Source organism: Rhinolophus sinicus, chromosome 3 (assembly GCF_057876585.1).
Source record: "Rhinolophus sinicus isolate RSI-liver-muscle chromosome 3, RSI-T2T, whole genome shotgun sequence".
In the NCBI taxonomy this organism is placed as follows: domain Eukaryota; kingdom Metazoa; phylum Chordata; class Mammalia; order Chiroptera; family Rhinolophidae; genus Rhinolophus; species Rhinolophus sinicus.
In genome coordinates, this window is record NC_142503.1 from 125,083,355 (window position 1) to 125,107,351 (window position 23,997).

Here is a 23,997-nt window from a genome sequence, read left to right on the forward strand (position 1 = left end):
CTCAGTTTAGCCCAGCCAAATCAGCTGAACTGCAATTGGCCCACAAACCTTTGACTGGGAGAATAAGCTTGTTGTTATAAGCTGCTGAATTGGGGGCAAGGGGTGCAGAGCTGTTTTTTATATATCAATATTATAGCAGTAACTATAGATAGAGACACATAGAAGACTCTGATTCAGTTGGTATCTTGTGTGAACAATGATAATTTTAAGTATATCACTGAACGTCATTTTCTGGAGTATTTTGCCTGTATTGTAACTCTAGATATTGTCCTACTTAGGTAAATACTGATGGAATTATGAAATTCGGTAAGAAATTTCACGTAGGAATAACTAAGAATGCTACTCTGGATGACACATTGCTTCATCATGTTTTTCAAGGTGACTTCTTTCATAATTTTTCTGATTTCATTAATAGGCTTAGTGTAGTCACATCAATTTTGGCATCTGTATCCTTTTTTCTTCCTTTTTCACTTTTTGATCCCCTTTCACCCATTTTTCCTACCCCCACTCCTGTTTTTGGCAACCTCCAATCAGTATCTATATGAGCTTTTTTTTTTTATTCCACATATAAGAAAGATCAAATGATATTTGTTTTTGACCTATTACCTATTTCATAATACATACTCAGTGTCCATCCATGTTGTCACAAATGACAAGATTTCATAATTTTTATGGCTGAATACACAATGTTTTTATCCATTCAGTTATCATAGTTTGTTTCCATATCTTGGCTATTGTGAATAAAGCTGCAATGAACATGAGGGTGCATATATCTTCTCAAATTAGCGTTCTTGTTTCCTTCAGATAAATACCCAGAAGGTGAATTTCTGGATCATACGGTAGGTAGTTCTATTTTTAATTTTTGGAGGAACCTCAATACTGTTTTCCATAGTGGCTGCACCAATTTACATTCCCACCAACAGTACACAAACGTTCCCTTTTCTCCACATCCTCGCCAGCCCTTATTTCTTGTCTTTTTGCTAGGGGCCATTCTAATAGGTGTGAGATGATATCATGTTGAGGCTTTGATTTGCATTTCCCTGAAAATTAGTGATACTGAACATCCTTTCATGTACCTGTTGATAATCTGTATATCTTCTTTAGAAAAATGTCTATTCCTATGCTCTATCCATTCTTTGTTTTTGTTGTTGTTGTTTTAGTCTTTTGTTTGTTTGTTTGTTTTTGCTATTTAGTTGTATAAATGCTTTATATATTTTGTCAGATAATGTGATTTGCAAATATTTTTTTCCCATTCTGTAGATTGCCTTTTCATTTTTTGATGGTTTCCTTTGCTATGCAGATGCTTTTTAGTTTGAGGTAGTCCTACTTCTTTATCTTTGCTTTTGTTGCTTTTTCTTTTGGTGTCAGATTCTAAATAGCATCTCTAAGACCTATGTCAAGGAGTTCACTGCCTTTGTTTTCTTATAGAAGTTCTATGGTTTCAGGTCTCAAATTCTAGTTTTTAATCCAATTTGACATCATTTATGTGTATGGTGTAAAAGAGTGGCCCATTTTTCATTCTTTCACAGTCCAGTTTTCACAACACCATTTATGGAAAAGAGTGCCTTGTCCTCATTGAATATTCTTGGTTCCTTTGTCGTAGATTTACTGACCACCTATGTGTGGGTTTATTTCTGGATTCTCTATTCTGTTCCACTGATCTATGTGTCTGTTTCTTATGCTACCATGTTTCCCTGAAAATAAGACCTAGCCAGACAATTGGCTCTAATGCATCTTTTGGAGCAAAAATTCGTGTAAGACCCGGTGATATATTACATTAATTTTTGCTCCAAAAGATGCACTAGAGCTGATTGTCCAGTTAGGTCTTATTTTTAGGGAAACATGGTAATATCGTGCTGTTTTAACTAATATAATTTTGTAATATAGTTTAAAATAAGGTAGCATAATGCTTCCAGCTTTGTTCTTCTTTCTCAAGATGAATTTGGCCATCGGGGGTCTTCTGTAATTCCATACAAATTTTAGGATTGTTTGCTCTACTTCTGAGAAAAATACCATTGGAATTTTGACGGGGATTGCATTGAATCTTTGGGTAGACTTCTTTGGGTATTATGGACATTTTAACAACATTGATTCTTCCAATCCATGAGCACAGAATATCTTCCATTTACTTATATCTTCTTCAATTTATTTTATTAATGCCTAGCAGTTTTCAGTATTTTTATTAATGCCTTGCAGAGGTCTTTTAGCTCCTTGGTTAAATTTATTCCTAAGTATTCTATTTGTTTTGATGCAATTGTATATGAAATTTTCTTAATTTTGCTTTCTGATAGTTTATTACTAGTGTATAGAAATGCAACAGATTTTTGAGTATTGATTGTGTATCCTGCAAATTTCCTAAATTCATTTATTAGTTCTAACAGTTTTTCATTGGAGTCTTTAGGGTTTTCATATAAATATCATGTCATTTACAAACAGTGACAGTTCTACTTCTTCCTTTCCAATTTGGATATCTTTAACAGCATGTCCTAGAATAATGTCATTTCATTCAATGTCATTTCATTATAATGTTGATGAGATGCCATATGAACTTCATTCTTACTTATATCAATTAACCTATGGTAAAACTGGTTTTGTTATATTTCATTTTGCTTAAAGTCACAAAATCTATTGACAGTTTTTAATGAGGAATTACTACAATTCTTTTTCTTGACTAATTACTCTAGCTAGAATTTCCAAAACTGTTGAACAAAGGTGGGAAGAGTGGGCATCCTTGTCTTATTTCTGCACTTAAAGGGGAAAAAAAAAGCTTTCAGCTTTCCACCACTGAGTAGGGTCTTATCTGTGGGTTTGTCATATATTGTCTTTATTCTGTTGAGGTATGTTCTTTCCATACCTACTCTGAATAATTGTTTACTGTTTCTTCAACTTTATTGAGATAATAATTTATATCTATCTATATATATATATATATATATAGCACATATTTAATTGTATACAAATTGCTGAATTTAGATATATGTATACATAAATCCAAGAATGCCATAGATTGCTCATTTTTAAACTGAATACATTTTTGAGAGGTTAATAATTCTACCAAAGTCATTTGCAAAAGAGTGAGAAAGACAATATCCAGCTCAACTACTATAACTAAGTGGTCATCCAGAGACTGATTTTTTTTTTTTTTTGTCTGTGAATTATAATATCTAGGTTTATTTCCTTTGTGCCTGATTTACAACATTTATTTCACAGCTGGTCAGAACTTTTAAAGGATGATCAGAACCAGAATTTTTTGTTTTTGTTGTTGTTGTTTTTATACCAACCATGAAGTAAACATCAGGCATTTAAAATACATGCTCCATTAAATTGTCAAAATAGTCTATGTAGTATTTATCCTTTTCCTCATTTATAGATGAAGAATCTGAACCTTTTGCTTTTTTTTCCTAATTTTTTGCAATGTTTTATCCTACAAATATGTGATAGAGTTGGACTGCTGGGCTTGAACTAAAGTCCTTCTCCAGAGTCTAATTGTCTCCACTACAGCAGCCTGTAGCCACAATTAATGTAAATTAAGTTAACAAAGCAGAGGTTTAAATCATGGGCAAAAATTAAGTTTAGGATCGAGCAGGAAAAATGCATTACCCACACATAAAGATCTTTCTGATGTGGCTTTATTTTATTAATCATAAAATAAAGTTTCATAATAATGCTTAATCCACATCAGAGAAAATAATTCGTTAGCATAGGAAGAGAGAGGGGCTTCATTTGTAAAAAAAAAAGAATCAATGAATTTCAAACTGTGAATTCACCACAACTTTTATAAATGGATATAAGAAGATACCCAGACTTTTCCCAACCCTTCTCTGATGCTTTGTAAAGAAAAAAATAATTTCATATATGATAAAATTACAAGGAAAATAGCTCAGATTTTTAGAAGCCACTATGCTTAACAAGTAGAAGTGTATGTTTGTTTTTAGCCAATGAAACTAAATAAGTTGCAAGAGACTTTCTGTATTTGAACTTTGGTCAAAAAGTGTCATCATCTCTCTTAACCTCAGACTCATTTACCTTAATAATCAGAACAAGAAGAAACAAACAAACTCAAGGTGAGTTTTGCTTCAATTCTTGTATAAGTAACAAAAATTTTAAGTTCACAGAATGTTGAGTACCCACAGGGACTGAAGAGTAAGACTGCAATAGTGACTTGCAATGGGAACAACATTTACCCCCGTTATGAGCTCACTGGAATTCATGACACCTGCTCCCCCTACTGAGTCAGCCTGTGGTGGGTGGGTGCTGGAAAGGGAAAGAGGGTGACAAATGCAGTTTCATTTCCAAAATAGGTCCTAGAACACTTAGATCATAAGATGTTTTCTCCTTAACTCTTCTGAGAAAAATTTGGAATAAAAAATGTTTACCATACAAAGTCCTTTATAAAAAAGTACTTTATAATGGTTAGAATGCGACCCTAGTTTCTAATGCAGTAAAGCTATTTTGATATCTCAATTCAATTTCAATTAGACAGTACATAAAATTAACCTTTCTCCTACGATGGGCTTCCTCCTTTTTATAATAGTAAAGAACTAGCAACCAGGTGACAAATCATCTTTAAACAGGCCTTAAATCAGCCCATAATTGAAAGTGAGATCTTTCTTGACAAAGTGCAAAGACATGTTGTCTCTTCCCTAATTTTCCGTGTTGAAATTGTAACAGCAGAGCAATTTCTTAGCACTTTCTTTCATTCAATCTTTAATCTGTGGGTAAGAATTATTAAAATTAAATTATATCAGATAGGTGCCTCCAACAATGTTCATTCCTGTATTTGTGCATTTTCTTAACGGAAGACTCAAAATCAAATGAAACCCAATTTTGATCTTGCTTTAAACATTTTCTTGAATAAGACCTCTTTGAGATCTTGAAGTCTTTGCCTCCTTAAGATAATGTTGAATGCAAGCATTTCTATTATAATACCTATTTTAAGAATCGTCTCGGCTAGTTCTTTCACCTCCCATGTTACATTACTCTCAATTCCCATTATGTATTAAGTTGAATATATGATAAATACACAACTAAATCTCTCTTTCATAAATGTAACTTTCATTATATTAAAAAGGTAACTGACTTAAAACAAATTAAAGTAAGTAATTCAAAAATAATCAGGTTTAATTATCTCTTCAAGTTTATGATTGAAAATGCTCTATTAGCTAAAACTTTCTAGAAGTATTAATCCATGTCATATGTGTATAAAATTAGTTTAAATTTTATGTTGTTAGTAAAAACCAAATCATTAATTATTTTATTACTTGTTGTTTTGTGTCATTATATAATTGATGAACAGACATTGTTGAAAATGTATAAAACACAAAAAATGAAGTGTCTATAATTATCTGCCACCCAACACCTAGAGATAACTACATCTTTCAATAGAATAAGTTATAAATGTTTATATATAATTTACACTTAAATTTTTATAAAACATTTCTGTAAAATTGGATTATTCATTATATTTTTAATAACCTTTTCAATGTGTTTTCTTTGCTTTTTTTCTTAGTGATTTGAAAGACCCATTTTTATTTTAATCTATTCATGCTTGCATTTAGTTCATATTATTTTGTCTAGTTATCAGTGATAAACAAAAAACATAATATTTTGTATGCCAACCCTCATAGACCCCTCCCACTAACCCACTATCTTTTTTTCGCCATGTTTTTGGGAAAAAAAAAAAAAAGAAAAAGAAAGAAATGTTAGCATCTTGTAATTACTTTTATGGAATCATCTGTTTTCAAGTCATTATTTCCTTTGAAAACTACATCAACTCATAAGATATATTTTATTTAATTCGCTTATTACCCTCTACAAAACCAACTTATTCCTTCTTCAAGTCGTGATTTCTATGCATTTATTTGAATGCATTTTTAATAAGAGGGTGTAAGGAAACTACGAATAGTCTTCTGTTGTCCTCACACAGAGATAGAGTTCTGAGACCTGAGAAAACACTCTGCATGTTAATCTAAGATATTTTATATGAGAAAAATAAATTTAGTGTGATTATCTTTATCCTTTTCTTGGAATCTATTTTATATTCCTAATTGGATGCTTATAGAATCTTTTAAATTTATTTTTAAATGTTAAAGAAAAATCCAGCATATATGCAAATAAAAATTTCTTAAGTGAATTTTGACTTATGTGTTGTAAACCTTTTCAATCCAAAGATTCAAGTCTAAGTTTAGAATAGTGAACTACAATTGCTTATTTAATTATGACCTTTCCTCAATCAGAAAAATTTTTTCTATCTGGAAACACACACACAGACACACACACACACACACACACACACACACTCACACAATCATCTCTTGGGTCTGTCCTTTACGACATCACATCTATTCTTTTAATTAGAAGAATCTTTCTCCAGTTTTTCATCTTCTTCACTGGTTTAATTTTTCATTATCATGACTATTTCTCATTGCTCTCACTTTTTAATAATTTTGATTTGGTTTCATGCACTGTGTACTTTTTCTTATACTATTACCTACTCTTTTAATTTTTTAGGAACATAATTTTTTAATTTTCTAAATATTCATTCTGCTTCTTGAGTAAGTCTAATTTTGTAGGTAGAAACTTACAAAATGATACTTTGTTAGTGTTGCATATATTTACATGTTTACTTGATAATAAATAATTTGTTTTTAAATATCCAGTAAAACAAAATCACTGAGGTCATTTGATAGCTGTTATAAAAGAACAAAACAGTGAAAAATACAATCTAGAATAGTGCATCTGAACTTTCAGGAGATGAGAAATATTTGACACATTTACAGAATAGGATATACAGTTACTGTACAGTTATAAAGTTAATTAATAAAAGTGATTCAAGATGTGTTCCTAGATCATAAACACTCCTTTATTTAATAGTCATATTCAAAATAAAAAGTCCTTCATAGAAAACTTGCAACAATTCTTTCTAAATGGAGATTTAATTATTTGTAAAAGCAATGATTGGATACTCACTGCCCAAGTAAATAAATGCAACCCAGAGCACAAGCCCTCTTTGTAATTTGCATTGCATTAAGAGTTCTCATTTTTTAAAAATCATTAACAGTTCTTTACTAAGAATGCATAGTGAGCATAGCATTACTGTGGTTGTTACAGATGTTATGAACTGTATTTTCTCATGAGTAGGCACAAGGTGTCAGGTGGACCAAGGACAAGAGCAAGGAAGAGGTGAGTCTTCTTCTGGCCTCTTTTTCAGTTTCATAGGACAGCTGAGGATGTTGGGATTCTATCTAAAATTTGTTTCAAACTACTGATGTCTCTAACCTTCTAACTTAGAGAAAATTCCCTGTTTTCTCAGAATTATGATAATCTATGAGAGTTCTAGAATAGGAATAGGTATTTCCCTGTCAAGATACATTTACTAACAGTTTTCTCGTATTATTGCCTACACCTTAGGAATTAAAATAGTCTAAATTTAGAAATCCTAACTCTATGTATTTATTTTATTCACGTTGTTGTGTTCTAAACCTACCATCTCAATGAATTATCTCTCATGCTTTACAAGTGTCCATTGTCACTTCATTGGCATTGAGTATAGAGACATAAAAGTCCTTTGAAATTCAAACATGAGACCACAACCAAACTCTGGTCTATTCCTGCTATACCCTTTTTGATATGTCTCACTACAATCTTTATTTTTTAACTCAGTGCTATATTGTACAGTTAATATTAATCCCCTTTTATTTACTCTTGGCCATCCAATAGCACACAGGTAAGTAGTTAATAAATATATTTTTTTAATTAAGCTTGAATAAGATAATTCAATGAAAAAGCCGAATAAGACACGTTGTGCTCTAATGAAATAGTTTTTACCCCTACCCCTTATCGCTAGAATGATGGCTTAAACTGAGAGACAAGAAACAACCACTGCATAACGTAAATATGAATAAACGCGGCAAACTTTTAGAGCTACATGACACCTAAAAGATCTTTTTTGCCATTAAAAGTGAGAAAGGTCTTCTAATACTCTCCTGCTTCAGGGAACAGCCACAAGCATTAGTTCTTTCAGAAGGTCTATTACAGTAAGCATTAGTCTACTTTCAGATAAGGAGAGAAAATACTCTAGACTGCCAAAATTTCTTGCATTATGTGCATTTTGAAATAGCAAATGATATTAGGTAAACCTAGAACTATATTAGTAATATTGATGAAATCTGTGATGATGAGGCAAAAAGCCCATAAGGACTGAATTTAAAGGTATAAGACTCTCTCTGAGGAACAATTTAACATTTATATTGAGGTGATACAATTCATATGAGAGGCTAACAAAAGAAGAAGCCAGATCCAAAAATAAGAATGTCCCAGCTACACTTGGCCGGGGATGTCAGAAATATCCCAATAATAAGAGCTCAGTAGCTAACACTAAAGTCACCAACATGGACTATTTTATATAATGTACTCAGCTATTTCACCCCATTCTTTGTTTTATTTATAAATCTTATTCTTAATAAGACCTTTTCAAGTAGTCTTAGTTTAAATTGGATTCTGATACCTAGATGCTAAGACTGAGCTCTTTAGGGGAATTCTTATTCTAAATGAAATTAGTGATGCCTAGAGGTCCTGCCTCACCAATTTAACACAGGTTTTTTGGCATATACCTTTGTGATTCTGTCTGCAGCTTAGTTGTACAAAGGCTATTCTTGTTGAATGATGTTGAGTGAAAGAGTATATGTAGAATATCCACTGGGAATTGTTCTAAGACCTAGATCTAGAATACTATATACCAAAATAAACTTGAGTATTATTAGATTACTAAATGACCTCATTTTTCTCTATCTTCATTTCTCAATGGAATTTAATGAAATCATTGTAAGCAACCATAGCAATGTGGAGAAGAGGCCAGGGAACTACACCTATCTGTCCCTTTCTTTCTGCTATTTTCCTTTTTTCTCTGAGTCTCTTTGCTCTAGTTTGTTAAAGTTCTCAAATATTTGTCAATATCAAATACAAAATGTGCCCTCATGTGCATTCATTGACAACTCTGACAGTAAAATAGCTTCCTTGTTGTCCTTTCTCCCACACAAAACCATTTCACAAATCATGTTTGACTTTTTCCTTCCTCATCAACTTGACTTTCCATACCCCTATTCCTGAGTATAACACTCTATGTAAAATTCGCAGAGACACAGAAGACACAGGGATCCAGTTTTACCAAAACTATTTACATTGGTCAATGATCTTAATTTTTTTCAACAGGTAAACATTATAAATAATCTGAAAAAACATGAAGTAGGATAAATTAATTTTCTCCATTAAAGGATAGGTTTGCAAAGTCTAGTACCTATCCCTCCCAAATTTACTGTGTAACATTTAGCTAACCTAAAAGCTTCTGTATATATTTAATGCACCATTAACAAAATGGGATCATCAGCAGTAACAAGAGTTTCTACAGAATAACTAATGAAAATGTCTCTAAAGGAATACTGAAACTTTGTAAACATAAAATGATCGATCTGAAAAAAACCAAATTGGCTATTTAGATAACAGTGCAACTGTTTGGGTTATCTTTTGATTCAGAGTACAATTCTTTTAAAGTAAGAAGGATTTTGCTTGAAAATATAATTTTATATAAAACTTTTATTTATATGTCATATTTTTAGTTAATCATGTCAGTGAAAGAATTTCATTCAATCAAAATAGAACTTCTCAATTCACTTGTGAAAAATGTGAGACACATTCTTATATCCAATATCAATAATGAATATACATCATAGAATATTTTAAAAATAGGCCATTAAATTAGTAGGTATAGCATGGTTATACTAATCCTATAGTGACACAATTGCTCTATTTTCTGATGGGAGTCTTGGCAGAAGACTTTAATTCTATACCAAAGTTTATCTAACAAGAAAAATTCTAACAAGAATCTAACATTATGAGAAAAAAAAAAAAAAAAAACAGCAAATAAAACTAAAACACCTGAAACTACACAAAAGCCCTCCCCTGGCTAACCATGACACCAATTACAGAAATCCAAGAGAGTTTAAATTCCGCCTCTGGCAATGTTATATATAACATGTGTAAAATGTATTCTCAGACCTTGAATTGAAATTTTTCTTCTCTTCAGCTATTCTCATGGGTAGAAAATACAAAAGCCTGTAGAAAAATAAAATGTATGATTTGGATAATAAATGTTACAGACTCATTGGTATTTCCATCCCTACATTTAGCACTCCTAGGCTCCTTTCTAACCTTGTGTTTCCAAAGAGAATAGAACTGTCCCAAAGCAATACTGTTAGTTGAAGACAATATTACACAAATATAGAAGTTAATTTGAATTAGGAGGGAGCTTTCTCCAGTTGGCAGTTCACTCAGCTTTATAGCTGTGTTTGTACCCAGTTTAGCCATCAACCATCACACTTCTGTTCCCTAGAGATACAACACAGAAAACTCTGTTTCTGAGCAGAGTCTTTCCAAAAAGCTGACAGGTCTCTCAGGGCTTTTCAATGGGATTGAAAAGGAAACACAAGTAAGCGCAGACCACGACGAGGAAGAGCAAGAGACACTACGTGCTCCTGGCATAGTGCTGAGCTCTTAGTAGATATTCTGACACATGCCAAATCAATAAAAAACATTCCCATATCTTATACACCTTGTAATCAGAGTCACTGGTTTAGGAGTTTTTCATGTCTCTTTGTCCTTACCAATCCATAAGAAGACTTTCAAAATGAGTAACACGGACACACCTACAAGCATACATATACAAATCTGCACTTGAGTTCATTAGCATTTGGGGAATATTAATGATATTAGTTTTACATACCAGTTTCAATTTATAGTATAACATTATATTGCAAAATGCTTTCATATAGGTGGTATGCACAATCACAAGATTCTTCTTTTGAATTGTGAACTTGTGTTTTGAAAGTCACAGTGGCTTTCCCCTTTCCCTCACACTCCACAACCTACTACAAATTTTTCAGGAAAGTCCCTGGAAGACAACAAAGGCACAAAACATAACCATCCATAACACAGTCCTGCTACTCGGGGAAAGAACCTTTCAGTGGAAGGAGTGCTGAAGACAAAAGTTCTTGCGATTTCCCCTGTGACTATCCCCATCGGCTGTGGCAAAAGAAAGGGAAAGAAAGTCTGAAGCCACATAATCCTACCCTTAAAATGTGTCTCAGGTTTGAAGAATCTAGGGAAATAAAAAGGAGGTAACATTTACTGAGTACCTACGAAAAACAGAGAACAGCACTTTATGGCTTATATATTATACAGTTAATCATTACATTAGTCCTGTGAGGTAGGTGGTATTAACCCAGTGTTACCAATGACAAAACTGATGCTCAAATAGGTTAGGCAACCTGCTCAAGGCACACCACTAGTAAAAAGGAGGGCTCTGTCTGCCTCAGTGACAGCTCTTGACAGTGAAGCAGACTGGTTTAGAAGCTAGAAGCAGCTTGAGTTCATCACGGCTTCTAGGACGTATGGGAAGAGAAACCTAGGTTCCTCTTCGGACCTCTGTCCAAGTAAACCTTTGAAGAACATTTTTTTTTTTTCTTATCTAATGCAAGACTATCAATTAAGAAGAGAGAACAGAGTGAATACTTGTCATGAAAGAGAAAAGCCAGAGAAAAGGTAAGGGAAAAACAGGGAATCTCTAAACCTCAGGACATCTGCCTTGGTAAACATTTTTTTAAAAGGCATCATGAAGACGCCTTTCCTCTCTGAGGCCTCCATCAGTTAAAGCAAAAATGTGGCACAAAGCTCTTAGGGCTTCAAAAATGGAATTCAATATGAGCTGGTTATCCCACTGTTCGTTTTCATCAACTGATTGATAATTGAGTGATTAATATATCTAGAACACAAGAATAGGAATTAAGTCGCTTTAGAAATCACAGCTATTAGGTTGAACCATGTGAAAATGCCATTTTTGTAGCTCAAAAGTGGTTGAATAGCGACAATTTCATATGGTTAAACTTAATACATTATTAACTTGTTAACATCAATTCAAACGTAGAAGGAGACTCAAACAATGAGTATTCAAACATACTAATAACCCTGGATCATTTTAAAATACAGGTTTGGACTTGCAAAATGTCTCTGATAAGCCTCTTTGCTGGTTGATCATTCCGAAAGGACAATAGCCCAGAGCTCTGAAATATTATGCAGGAAACAGTCCTTTGCCATGACAGCAATTTGACACACTGCAAAGCAAAACACATGTGAACACGGTTCTACTTCCCCCATGCCATGGGCAATTTTTCAGGCTAAGCTTGCTGATTTGGGCTTAACGATTCTCACAGCTGTGGCAAAGGCTTTAGTAGGACCTCAGTAGAATTTATATCCAGCCAACAATTTTGTGAAAGAACAGATTTAATTTTTGAAGGGCAGGCCTTCGAGGTGTTAGCATAGCTAAGCCTGTATTAACACATTTGCAATAAGGGCCAAAGCAAGCTGCTCATGACACTGGCCAATTCCAGTGTACAAGCTACTCCCCCAGGTTTTCCACCACATGCTTGATAGGCCTCTTCTCCATGACAAAGACAATATATCCTGTAGGCTCCCTGTGTAGCAAGACGCTGAAACAGCATTTCAATTTGATCATTGGAGCCAAGGGGAAAATACAAAACCGTCCAATTTCAGTGCAAGAGTTGGAATAAAATTCAGCTGATATTCACGTCATGCTTAGAAGAACAAAGAGACAGACAAGCCCAAGAGGAGATAGTCATAACAAACTCTTGATCTCTAAAAGTGGAAATTTATTGCCAAGTCTTCATTTTCTAAGAGAATACAGTATTGTGTACCTCTGGGAAAATCCAGGTTCTCCACAGATGCACCCTTCAGAGTACACTGACAAGGAAAACTTACTGCTTTACTTCTTTAAAATTTAAAGAGCACACATAATGTGCTAGACACTGTCCTAGACATTAGGTCCAGATCCCAGATATTGGAGAACTAAAACGGGAAGAAACCTAAGCAATATTTAAGAAGAACCATGTCATAATGGGAATATAAGCAAGTATTGAGTGGACAACATGCTCAATATAGAAAAATTCCAATAAGGGTAATAGAGGCCAAGAGTATAGTGTCCAGGCAATTAAGGCATCATCCAAGTGAATTTAAAAGGGTTGCCTTTAAGACTTTTGCATTCCTTTTGAAAGGGTATGTCCTTTAGTGTTTTTCTATATCTTACGTACTACTCCCCATCTAAGTCTTAAATTATTTCCCTTCACCTTACTTAAGGCCAGAACTATTAAAATACTTCCCCCTGAAGGGGTAGGTGTTCACATATTACTTTAAATGCAACACACCATTTTTTTTCAAGTATTTCTTTATAATGGTACTTTTATGTATACCATTATGAATTAGGAAATGAAATCATAGTGAAGAACTAGTGAATAAAGTTAGTGTGTAAAGAGACTCCAAGATTGTGCCTCAGAGCACCCCAAAATATGTAACGTTTCCTTTCTCCATTATGATTGAAATCATGTACATTTTAATCTTTTTTATACAGGATAAATATTTTCAAAGGAATGGAAAGTATATGGGTAAAACAAAGGAGAAAGTATCATGATGCTCTCTAAATTCAGTCCTATCTGTGATCTTTAAATATTTTAATGACCAGATTCCCCCACACCAAGAGACTAAACTGGCACTTGATTACATTATAAAATTAAATTATGCATGACTTAAAAGAAATAAACTTTTTATTTTCTAAATTATAGTCTATAAAAAATTAGTTTGCCCAATTTTTCCCATATTGATTTCTTTATCCAGTGCACTTTTTAAGTCATATCTTAGGCATTATGGTATACATATGGAGTTTCTCCCAGTCAAGTAGCTTTTTGCCAATCTTTTGATAAAAAACCCAAATTACCCTTTAGGAAGCAGTAATAGATTGTATTTTTATTCCCAATATTTCCCACTCCTGTATTCTTATCTTTGGCAGGTCTTCCAATAGTGAGCAGAGTATACTTCCCACCTCATTGATGTAGGATTTGCAATGTTATTTGCCTTAGCCAACAGAATGTTAGTTAGCCCGCATGACACAGAGACTTCAGATGTACTTGTATCAGTGCCCTCTGTGGCCTTCAGCCATTGCCATGAGAAAAGGATGTCCCCAGGCAGTTCACAGGCTCTGGAAAAATGAGAAACACATGAAGCAGAGCTAAAACATTGTCCTGGAGTAAATCCCAGGTAAGCCTGGCCAACAGTCACCAGCTAACCCACTGAGACATGAACAAGAAATAACTGAGTATTATTATAAAATATTGAGATTTTGTGGTTGTTTGTTATGTAGCATCATTGGCACTGTATGTAACTGGTACAGAAACCAAGCCTTCCTCTCGTGAGTGCCTGTGAGACTTTCTGTAAAGATTCTCTGCTTCCACTAGATAAGAAATGGGCACATGACTAAAGCTAAGCCGGTCTGATTTTCTCTCCAAAGAATTTCAATCAACCTGAGTGAGGAAGATTGAAAGAGTTGGAGCTTTTTCATCCCAGGAGTTCTAAAGAGATTGTAAAAAATTCTTAAAAACTGAATGTCTAAAATCGCTATAGTTCTTGAGTTTCAAAGCCTACTTCTTCAGATTTTTCCTTTATTCTATTGACTTAGTACCTGTTCATTAAATTCATTCATTTATTCTTAATTTAACAATTATTTTTTAATAGATACAGCCAAACAGTTTTCTAACGTGCTTATACTAATTTACATTTTCACTAGCAGGGTTCTCCAACACTTGATAGTTTTTATCCGTTTGTCTCCATTGTGATGGATGGGAGCTTTATTTTTCATTCTCCTGATAAATACTTAAGTTGCAAATATAATCTTCATATGGACATCCTGTTTTATAAAATATACCCAAGCCTTTTCTCCATTTTTCAAGTGGGTTATTTGTCTACTTCTTATTGTAGCTTTTAAAAATCTATTCTGAATAGATTTGTCATATATCCTATTGTAAATGTGTGTTGTTTTTCTAACTCTCATAATTGTATTTTTAATCAACAGAAGTTTTTAATTATTACATTTTATAATTTATCCATTTTTTATAGTTAATGTTTGTCTTGATGAAGAAAACTTTGCTTACCGTAAGATCACAAAAGTGTTCTATATCTTCCTCTAAAACCTTTATTGTTTTACTGATTGCATTTATATCAGCAATCTGGAAGGAATTAACTTTTGTGCCTGGTGCGAGACAGAGATACACAAAGGTCTGATAATTAAGCTCTTGAACTTGTTGCAAGGATGTTGCCAACCTTTTTTGGTATCAGAGTAATTATTCATTTTGAATTTGTACCAACTGGAAAAATAATTAACCAAGTTTACTATTTGGAAGTGATGAAAAAGGTATGCGAAAAAGTTAGACGACCTGAACTTTTCGCCAACAATTCATGGTTCTTGCATCACAACAATGCACCAACTCACATGGCACTGTGTGAGGTTGTTTCTAGCCAATAAACAAATAACTGTATTGGAACACCCTCCCTTCTCACCTGATCTGGCCCCCAATGACTTCTTTCTTTACTGAAAGATAAAGGAAATACTGAAAGGAAGATTTTGGATGACATTCAGGACATCAAGGTCAACAGGACAACAGCTCTGATAGCCATTCCAGAAAAAAAAGCTCCAAAATTGCTCTGAAGGCGCTAGCATTGGTGCATAGCTTCCCAAGGGGAGGACTTTGAAGGTGACCATAGTGATATTCAGTAATGAGGTATGTAGCACTTTTTCTAGGATGAGTTCGTGAACTTAATTGTCAGACCTCATATATCTTTATTGATACATTTTTTTCAGATTTTTTGGGTAGATACCGAGGAGAGGGATTTCTGGGTCATACGGTAATTCTATCCTTAATTTTTTGAGGAACCTCCACTTTTTCAACTTGCTTTTGCATGTAAATTTTAGAACTAGTTTGGTGATTTCTTCAAAAATAGGGATTTAATGAATCTAGATAAACATGGTAGAATTAAAAATCTTTACAAGAATGAGTCTAATGATACATAAAAATGATATATCCTTTATTTATTTAGGTCTTAACTTTTTCTCAGTGTTTAATAGTTTTCAGTGTAGAATTCTTGCATTTTTTTTTTTATATTCATTTTCAGGTATCTGATGTTTTTATGTTATAGTAAATACTACAATTTTGAATTTTTATTTTCTATTTATTTCTGGAATATAGAAATGCCACTGATGTTTTTTACATTGACTTGTATCAATCAAACTTGCTAATTAACTTATTTGTTTGTTTAATTACAGAATACTTAGATATTTCTCTATATACAATCATGTCATCTTCAAATAGGCCTTTGTATCCATGATTATGAGAAGTGATTCCCTTAAAAATTTTCATCTAACAATCTTTTTGTTACACTTTTAAATCAAGTTATTAAAATCCCAGTCTTGTTTTTATCTACATTTGTACAAAATGGATATTTTCTTTCCTTAAATAAAACCATTTAGTCCTGAGAATGTGGAAAGATTTTTAATAACAGATACAATTCTTTTATAGATATCAGACAATACAGATGTGTTTTTATTTTTTCTATAACTTTAATAAGTAATTGTCAAATTTATTCTTGTAAAGTTATTCATAATATTCTCTTATTGTCTTTTTGATTTAAGAATTGGGATTACGTCCTCTTTAATTCTTTATACTTATCATTTATTTTTACTCTTTTTTGTTAATTATTCTTGTTAAAGTTAAATCAATTTTATTTTTTTCAAAGAACGAGGTTTTGTGTTGACTTTCTTTACTGTACATTGTTTTTTTCTTTTAATATTATTATATTAATAATAATATATTTATTATCAATTCCTTTTACTTTCTTTAAGTTTGAAGTGCTAATGTTTTCTTAGTTGATGTCTGTTTTATCTACATCTCACAAAATTTCACATGCTACGTCATCATTCCTATTCAGTTCAAAATAATTTACAGTTTTGCTTTGAGTTCTCCTTTGACTCATAGATTATTTACAGATGTATTATATTATCCCCAGGAAGCTTTTCTAGTTATACTTATATTATTTATTCTGGTTTAATAATCGTCATGGTCATAGAATATAATCCATATTATCTTAATCTTTTTAGTTTTGTTGAAGCTTTGTGCCAGCAAATGGACAATTTGGATAAATGTGTCATGTGAGCTTGAAAACATTTGTGAATTATGTCATCATTAGAGGCAACTTTCTAAATATACATATTTATCAATTATGACAAGTTGTTAACTGTGTTGCTTAAATCTTATATATGCATATTTTTTTGGTCTGATTATCAGCCATTGACAGTGGTGTATTAACATCGTCTACTGTAATAATGGATTTCTTTGTTTTTCCTTTTAGTTTTGTTAGTTTATGCTTGGTATATATTGAAGCTATATTTTTGGTTGCATATAGACTTAAGATTGTGATATCTTCTTTTTGGGTTAGCCCCTTTATTGTTATGAAATGTCCTTCCTTCTTTCTAGTATCTCCTACCTTAATGTGTATTAGGTTGGTGCAAAAGTAATTGCGGTTTTTGCAATTATTTTTAACCTTTTAAACTGCAATTACTTTTGCACCAAACTAACACTTTGCCTAACATTAGTGTAGCTAAATCAGTTTACTTTTGTTTAGAATTTGCATGATATATCTATTTTTTTCTGTTTAGTCCATCTGCTTTATTATGTTCTCATTTTCTTTCTTAGCTTTTTCTGGATAAAATCAAATATTTTTATTAGCTCTTTTGCTTCTTTGAAATAACATGTAGATTATTTGTTATTTTACTATTATTGTAGTGATTAAGCTAGATGTTACAACAAGCATCATTGACTTGTGAAAATCTAATAAAATGTTTATTTTTAATACTTTCCTAATACTCCTGGACACAGAATTTTTTAATTATAGTCATCTCTCTTGCCTTTTGTATTATTATAGTCATATTTATTAGTTTTACATAAAATTTAACCTTACACAATATTAGAACTATTGTTTTAGGTAGTCTATAGTATTTTATACTTGCCTAGGTATTTATCCTGTCTGGTGTTTTTTATTCCCTACAGCGCTTCCACATTTCCATCTAGGATCACTGTCTCTTTCCTTTTAGTTTGTCTTTCAGTGAAGTCTGCTGCTGACAAATTGGCTCTGCTTTGTTTATCTCAAAATTTATTTTACCCTATTTTTTGAAAAACATATTTTTGTATATAGAAATCTTAGCTGACAGTTATTTTCTAGAAATATTATCTAATATTTTTTTCTGGCTTTCATCATTTCTTTTGAGAAGTCAGCTATCATTCTGGTATCCCTTTGAAAGCAATGTGTCCTTTTATTTTCTGAATGCTTCTCTTTTTCTGCCTTTGATTCTTAACAGTTTTACGATGATGAGCCTTGGTGTAATTTTCCTTGTATTTATCCAGCCTGGGATTTGCTAAGCTTTTTGACTGGATAGGCTTGTATCTTTGATCAAATCTTGAAAATTCTCTATTATTTGCTCTCTGAATTTTGCTTCTGACACCATTTCCCCATCTCTCTTTCTGGGGTTCCAATTATAATTATATTGAAAGCTTTTTAGTATGCCCATGTGTCTCTTACGCTATTTTACTTTATTTTATTTTTTATTCCTTTTCTCTCTGCATGCAGTATTTTCTACTGATATATCTCTGAATTAACTCAACCTGTGTGGTGCTTTGTATAATCTATTACTAATCTTTTGAGTTCTTTAGTTCTGCATGGTATTTTTTAGCTATGTACTTTCCATTTGATTATTTTTATAGATTTCTATTTTATTAACATTAAAACTTTTATTGATTTTTGTTTATATATTTCTTATTTTTTAATATTTCAGTCACAATTATAGTTTTGTCTGGCAACCCAATATCCACTTTTCCCCTGAATTTTTTCCTGAGGATATATTCCAATTCACAGCGATGGGAGAAAGTATCACATGCACAGAAAGCGGTGATCTATCTTGGATAAGGAAATATTTGAGATAGCCCAACAGACTACAACTTTAGGAGCAAATTCCCAGATAAAAAGGAACCACAGAAAAGTGAGTTCCAAAACCTGACATCAAATTCTTCTGGATTCATTGGCTGACTTCTAAGCTATTCATACATATGGTAGGGGTCACCATAAGACACAGCAAAAATCAGCAGATCATGAAAAGAAAAAAGATCTATTTGCACATGTAACATTTATTTAACTTATTAGAAAATGCAAATGTCGTGAATATTAAGATTTGACAAAATGTCATGCTGGGTATACTATTTTTTATTACATTATACTTTTGTAATTGTTGGAAAATAAAGCTTTAAGAAGAGACAAAAATAAATGACAATATAGATACAAAGAAGTTAAAATGTTGCATTGGTCTTTTCCCCACTGGTTCAACTTTCTCAGGTGCAACAAGGGAAAAATTAGATCATCCAAATCAACTGCAAAATAAAATCTTCAAATGAGGTATATGAGGTCAGACAATTAAGTTCGCGAATCATCCTAGACTAAGTGCTACATATTTCACTGCTGAATATCACTATGGTCACCTTCAAAGTACACCTCTTGGGAGTGTATGCACCAACACAGTACTTAGTCCACCCTTCAAAGCAATTGTGGAACTCTTTTTCTGGAATGACCATCAGAGTTGTCGTCATATTACCCTTGATGTCCTGAATGTCATCAAAATGTTTCAATATTTCCTTTACCTTCTGGTAAAGAAAGAAGTCTTTGGGGGCCAGATCAGGTGAGTGGGCAGGTGTTCCAATACAGTTATTTGTTTACTGGCTAAAAACTCTCTCACAGACAGTGCAGTGTGAACTGGTGCATTGTCATGATGCAAGAGCCATGAATTGTTAGAGAAAAGTTCAAGTTGTTTCATCTAACTTTTTCATGCAGTCTTTTCAGCACTTCCAAATAAGTAAACTTGGTTAACTATTTGTCCAGTTGGTACAAATTTATAATGAATAATCCCTCTGATATCAAAAAAGGTTTAGCAACATCATTTTGACTCTTGTTTTGTACTGACAACATTTTTGGTCGTGGAGAATTCACTGACTTCCATTGTGCACTTTGATGCTTTGTTTCAGGGTTGTATTGGCACACTCATGTCACATCACCAGTGATAACATGGCCCAAAACATTGCCTTGCCTCTCCAAAAGATCTTGGCAAACCTTGACTCTCCTTTGCTTTTGTTCATCAGTGAGCTCCTTCGGGACCATTTTTTTCATTTTATTTTAATTGAGTAACAGTGTGTTTTTTCCAGGACCCATCAGCTTCAAGTCAAGTCGTTGTCCTTCAATCTAGTTGTGGAGGGTGTAGCTCAGCTCCAAGTCCAGTCCCCATTTTCAATCTAGTTGCAGGGGGTGCAGCCCACCATCCCATGCAGGAATCGAACTGGCAACCTTGTTGTTGAGAGCACATGCTCTAACCAACTGAACCAATTGGCTGCCCATAAGGACCATTTTTGTACACACCTTTCTCATGCCAAGATTTTCAATTAAGATTTTCCTGTTTCTCCATTGATGTTTACTTACTCTGCTATGCTTCTCACAGTTAGCAAATGATTTTGACACACAATTTAACAATCTTTTGCAATGTTTTCATTAGTTCTTCTCTTTACTAGCTACCCTGACCTCTCTTCATCAGTGATGTGTTCTCTCCCCTCAGAAAAATGTGTAATCCATATGTACAATGCCATTTTCTTTATGGTATTATCCCATAAACTTGGACTAACATATCCCTGATTTCACTTCCACTCATGGCAAGTTTAACAAGAAATTCAATGTTTGTACATTGCTCTAATTCAAGCTCACACATTTTCGCGATGGCACACAAAAACATGCAACAACAATAATGAAGGCCACTCAACAAGACACTGCCACACGTCGACATGAACACAGCTGTGAGATACTGATATACAAGGTTATGAAGGCTTACTGAGCTGTTTGTACAGTTCTGTCAGCATAAGCACAGGGTGTCAAGTTTGCGAACATAATTGTCAGACTCCGTATTACTTATACGTACTACCAATGTCTTGACTAATGCAACAATAATTAAATACTGTGTAATAAGTTCCTGCTTTATGCAAAGTCTAGTACCGTGTTTCCCTGAAAATAAGACCTAGCCAGACCATCAGATCTAATGCATCTTTTGGAGCAAAAATTAATATAAGACCTGGTCTTATTTTAATATAATATAAGACCAGGTCTTATAATAAATATAATATAATATAATATAATATAATATAATATAATATAATATAATATAATATAATAAATATAATACCAGGTCTTATATTAATTTTTGCTTCAAAAGATGCATTAGAGCTGATGGTCTGTCTCAGTCTTATTTTTGGGGAAACACGGTACTGAAGGAAATGAAAAAATACATACTAGTAAAAAAGGTGTAGAAATGATGCAGAATATCCCTCTGAGAATTCAAAGAAAAAATAGATTACTTCTTTTGGAGAAGACTTCATGGAAGAACTAGCATTTTGTTATTTGAGCCAAATCTTTTCAGGTGAGCGGCATTTAAGTAACCTATGAGTAGTTGGGGGTGGAGGGGTATATAACACCGTCACTTACAAATCTTTTTCCCAACTCTCCAACTCCACAGAAAAGAAGTTCAATTCCATTATTAAAGAGAGGATTTCATAGCTCTGGTAGTTCACAAAACAAAACAAAACAAAACAGAAAACCTTTTAACTTAAAAGTTTGTATAGTTACTAACCTAGGCACATTTTAATTCATCTCATCCTAGCATAGTTCAACAAAACATACAATTTTGTATCCTTAAAACATGTGTTAGGATATACAAAAAATGTACTAAGTGCCTCCCCAAAATTACCAATAATTTTATAATCTTTTTTAAATTTAATTTTAATAAATATTTTTATTTTTAAATTATAGTTAACATACGATATTATGCTTCAGGTGCACAATATAGCAGTTAGACATTTATATAACTTATAAAATAATTGCCCTGATAAATCTACTACACATCTGACACCATACATACTTATTACAATATTATTGACTATATTCCTTATTCCATACTTTATATCCCCATGACTATTTTGTAACTACCAATTTGCCCATCTTGATCCCTTTCCCTTTCCCACCCATCCCCCTAACCTCCTCCCATATGGCAACCATCAGAATGTTCTTTGTATATATGAGTTTATTTCTGTTTTATTTATTTTGTTTTTTAGATTCCACATATAAGTGAAATTATATGGTGCTTGTCTTTCTCTGTCTGAGTTACTCCACTCAGCACAATACCCTCTAGGTCCATACACGTTGTTGCAGATGGCAAGATTTCAGTCTTTTCATGGCTGAGTAATATTTCATTGTAAATCTATACCACCACTTCTTCATCCATTCATCCCTTGACAGACACCCAGGCTGCCTCCATACCTTGGCTATGGTAAATAATGCTGCAATGAACAATGGCTGTACATGTCCCTTTGAAGTAGTGTTTTGGGTTTCTTCAGATAAATAACCAGAAGTGTGATTACTGAGTTCCTCTTTGTCTCTTTCTTATAGCCTTTGTTTTAAAGTCTATTTGATCTGGTATAAGTATTACTACCCCAGATTTTTGGCCATTTCTATTTTCACTATTTTTTTTTTTGCTTTAACTTTAAGTCTGTGTGTATCTTTTGATCTGAAGTGGGTCCTTTGTAGGCAGCATATGTAAGCTTCTTCTTGTCTTATCTACTTAATCACCCTATGTCTTTTGACTGAAGCATTTAATACATTTACATTTAAAGTAATTGTTGAGATATATATATATATATATATATATATATATATATATATAGCTATTGTCATTTTATTATTCATATTTTTTAATTCTTTTTTCTTCTTATCAAAGAAGTACCTCTAATATTTCTTATAATATTAACTCCTTTAGCTTTTTCTTGATGGGAAGGTCTTTATCTATCCTTTGATGCTAAATGATAGCTTTGCTGGGTAGAGTAACCTTGGTTGTAGGTTCTTGCTTTTCATGACCTTGAATATTCCATGCCAATCCCATAAGGCTCAGCTGCTGAAAGAGCCTTGTGTGGTATTCAGGTCAAAGCAGGTTGCCTGCAGATGAAAGAGCCTCCAGCAGTGCCTAGTTCAAAGCTGGCTGCTTGCTACTGAAGCGCCTCTGGTGCTATGCTAGTTTGGTAGGGCAGGGTTTTAGGAAGTCATCAAGGTGGGGTGAGTGGCATTCACCAGGCTAATGCAGGTTCAGATATGGTTGCGTTGGAGGGCATCAACACAGGAAAGATGGCACCTGCTTGCTAGTTGTGTGGGTGGAGGGCTCAACACAGAGACAATGGCAGCTGTCCCTCCAGCCCTCTTCCTGAGGCTATACAACTCAGTTTCTCCCTTTATGTGTCTGGTATCCCTCAAGCCACTAGCTTCTGCCAGAGCCCAGGGTGAATGCCTGCAAGCTAGTGTGTCTATGCACAGGCTCTTTAAGAGGATGACTTGGTTTTCCAGCAGCCTTCTGTCTTACTCAGATGGACTGAATCCCCACTGAATTTCACAACCAGATGTTTTGGGGCTCCTCTTCCTGACACTGGTACTCTGGGCTGGTGAGCCTCCTGTGGGGTTGAAACCCTTCACTTGTCAGGGAGAAGGGCCTCAGCAGCTGAGATATAACTCCTGATTCTCAACTGTCATACATAGGTATGAGGCCAGCTCATTTCAAGTATCTACCCCTCCTACCAGTCTTGAGGTGGTTTCTTTTTTATATCCTTATTTATAGGATGTCTGCTCAGCTGGTATTCAGATGGTTCTCCAGGTTGATTTTTCTATAATTTAGTTGTAATTTTGATGTGATCATAGGAAGAGGTGAGTACAGTGTTTATCTACTTTGCCATCTTGACCGGAACCCTAAAATTCATTTTTGATAAGTATTTTGTTATATTAAATACCTTACGGGGAAAGTACTAATATAGACAACAGTTTCTGTTTTCCCAGGGATTTTTCTAACAAAAAGAATATTAGAATCACACTTAACTATTCAAGACAACTAATAAAGAGCTATAAATTCAGATCTAACTCTATACTAAGTAT

The 23,997-nt window shown here is 33.4% G+C and overlaps 1 long non-coding RNA gene across 11 annotated transcripts in view; it reads right to left on the minus strand.

Annotated features, from left to right (window-relative positions):
- The window catches only part of LOC109455360 (uncharacterized), a 630,897-nt gene that overhangs the window by 363,568 nt on the left and 243,332 nt on the right, over positions 1–23,997 (minus strand). Inside the window, exon 5 of one of the 11 annotated variants that reach the window (XR_016020791.1) lies at positions 13,469–14,098. The exons of the other annotated variants lie outside the window; for them this stretch is intronic. This is a non-coding gene — a long non-coding RNA (uncharacterized LOC109455360). Of the gene's footprint in view, positions 1–13,468; positions 14,099–23,997 lie in introns of those variants that run through there. 11 annotated transcript variants of the gene reach the window in all.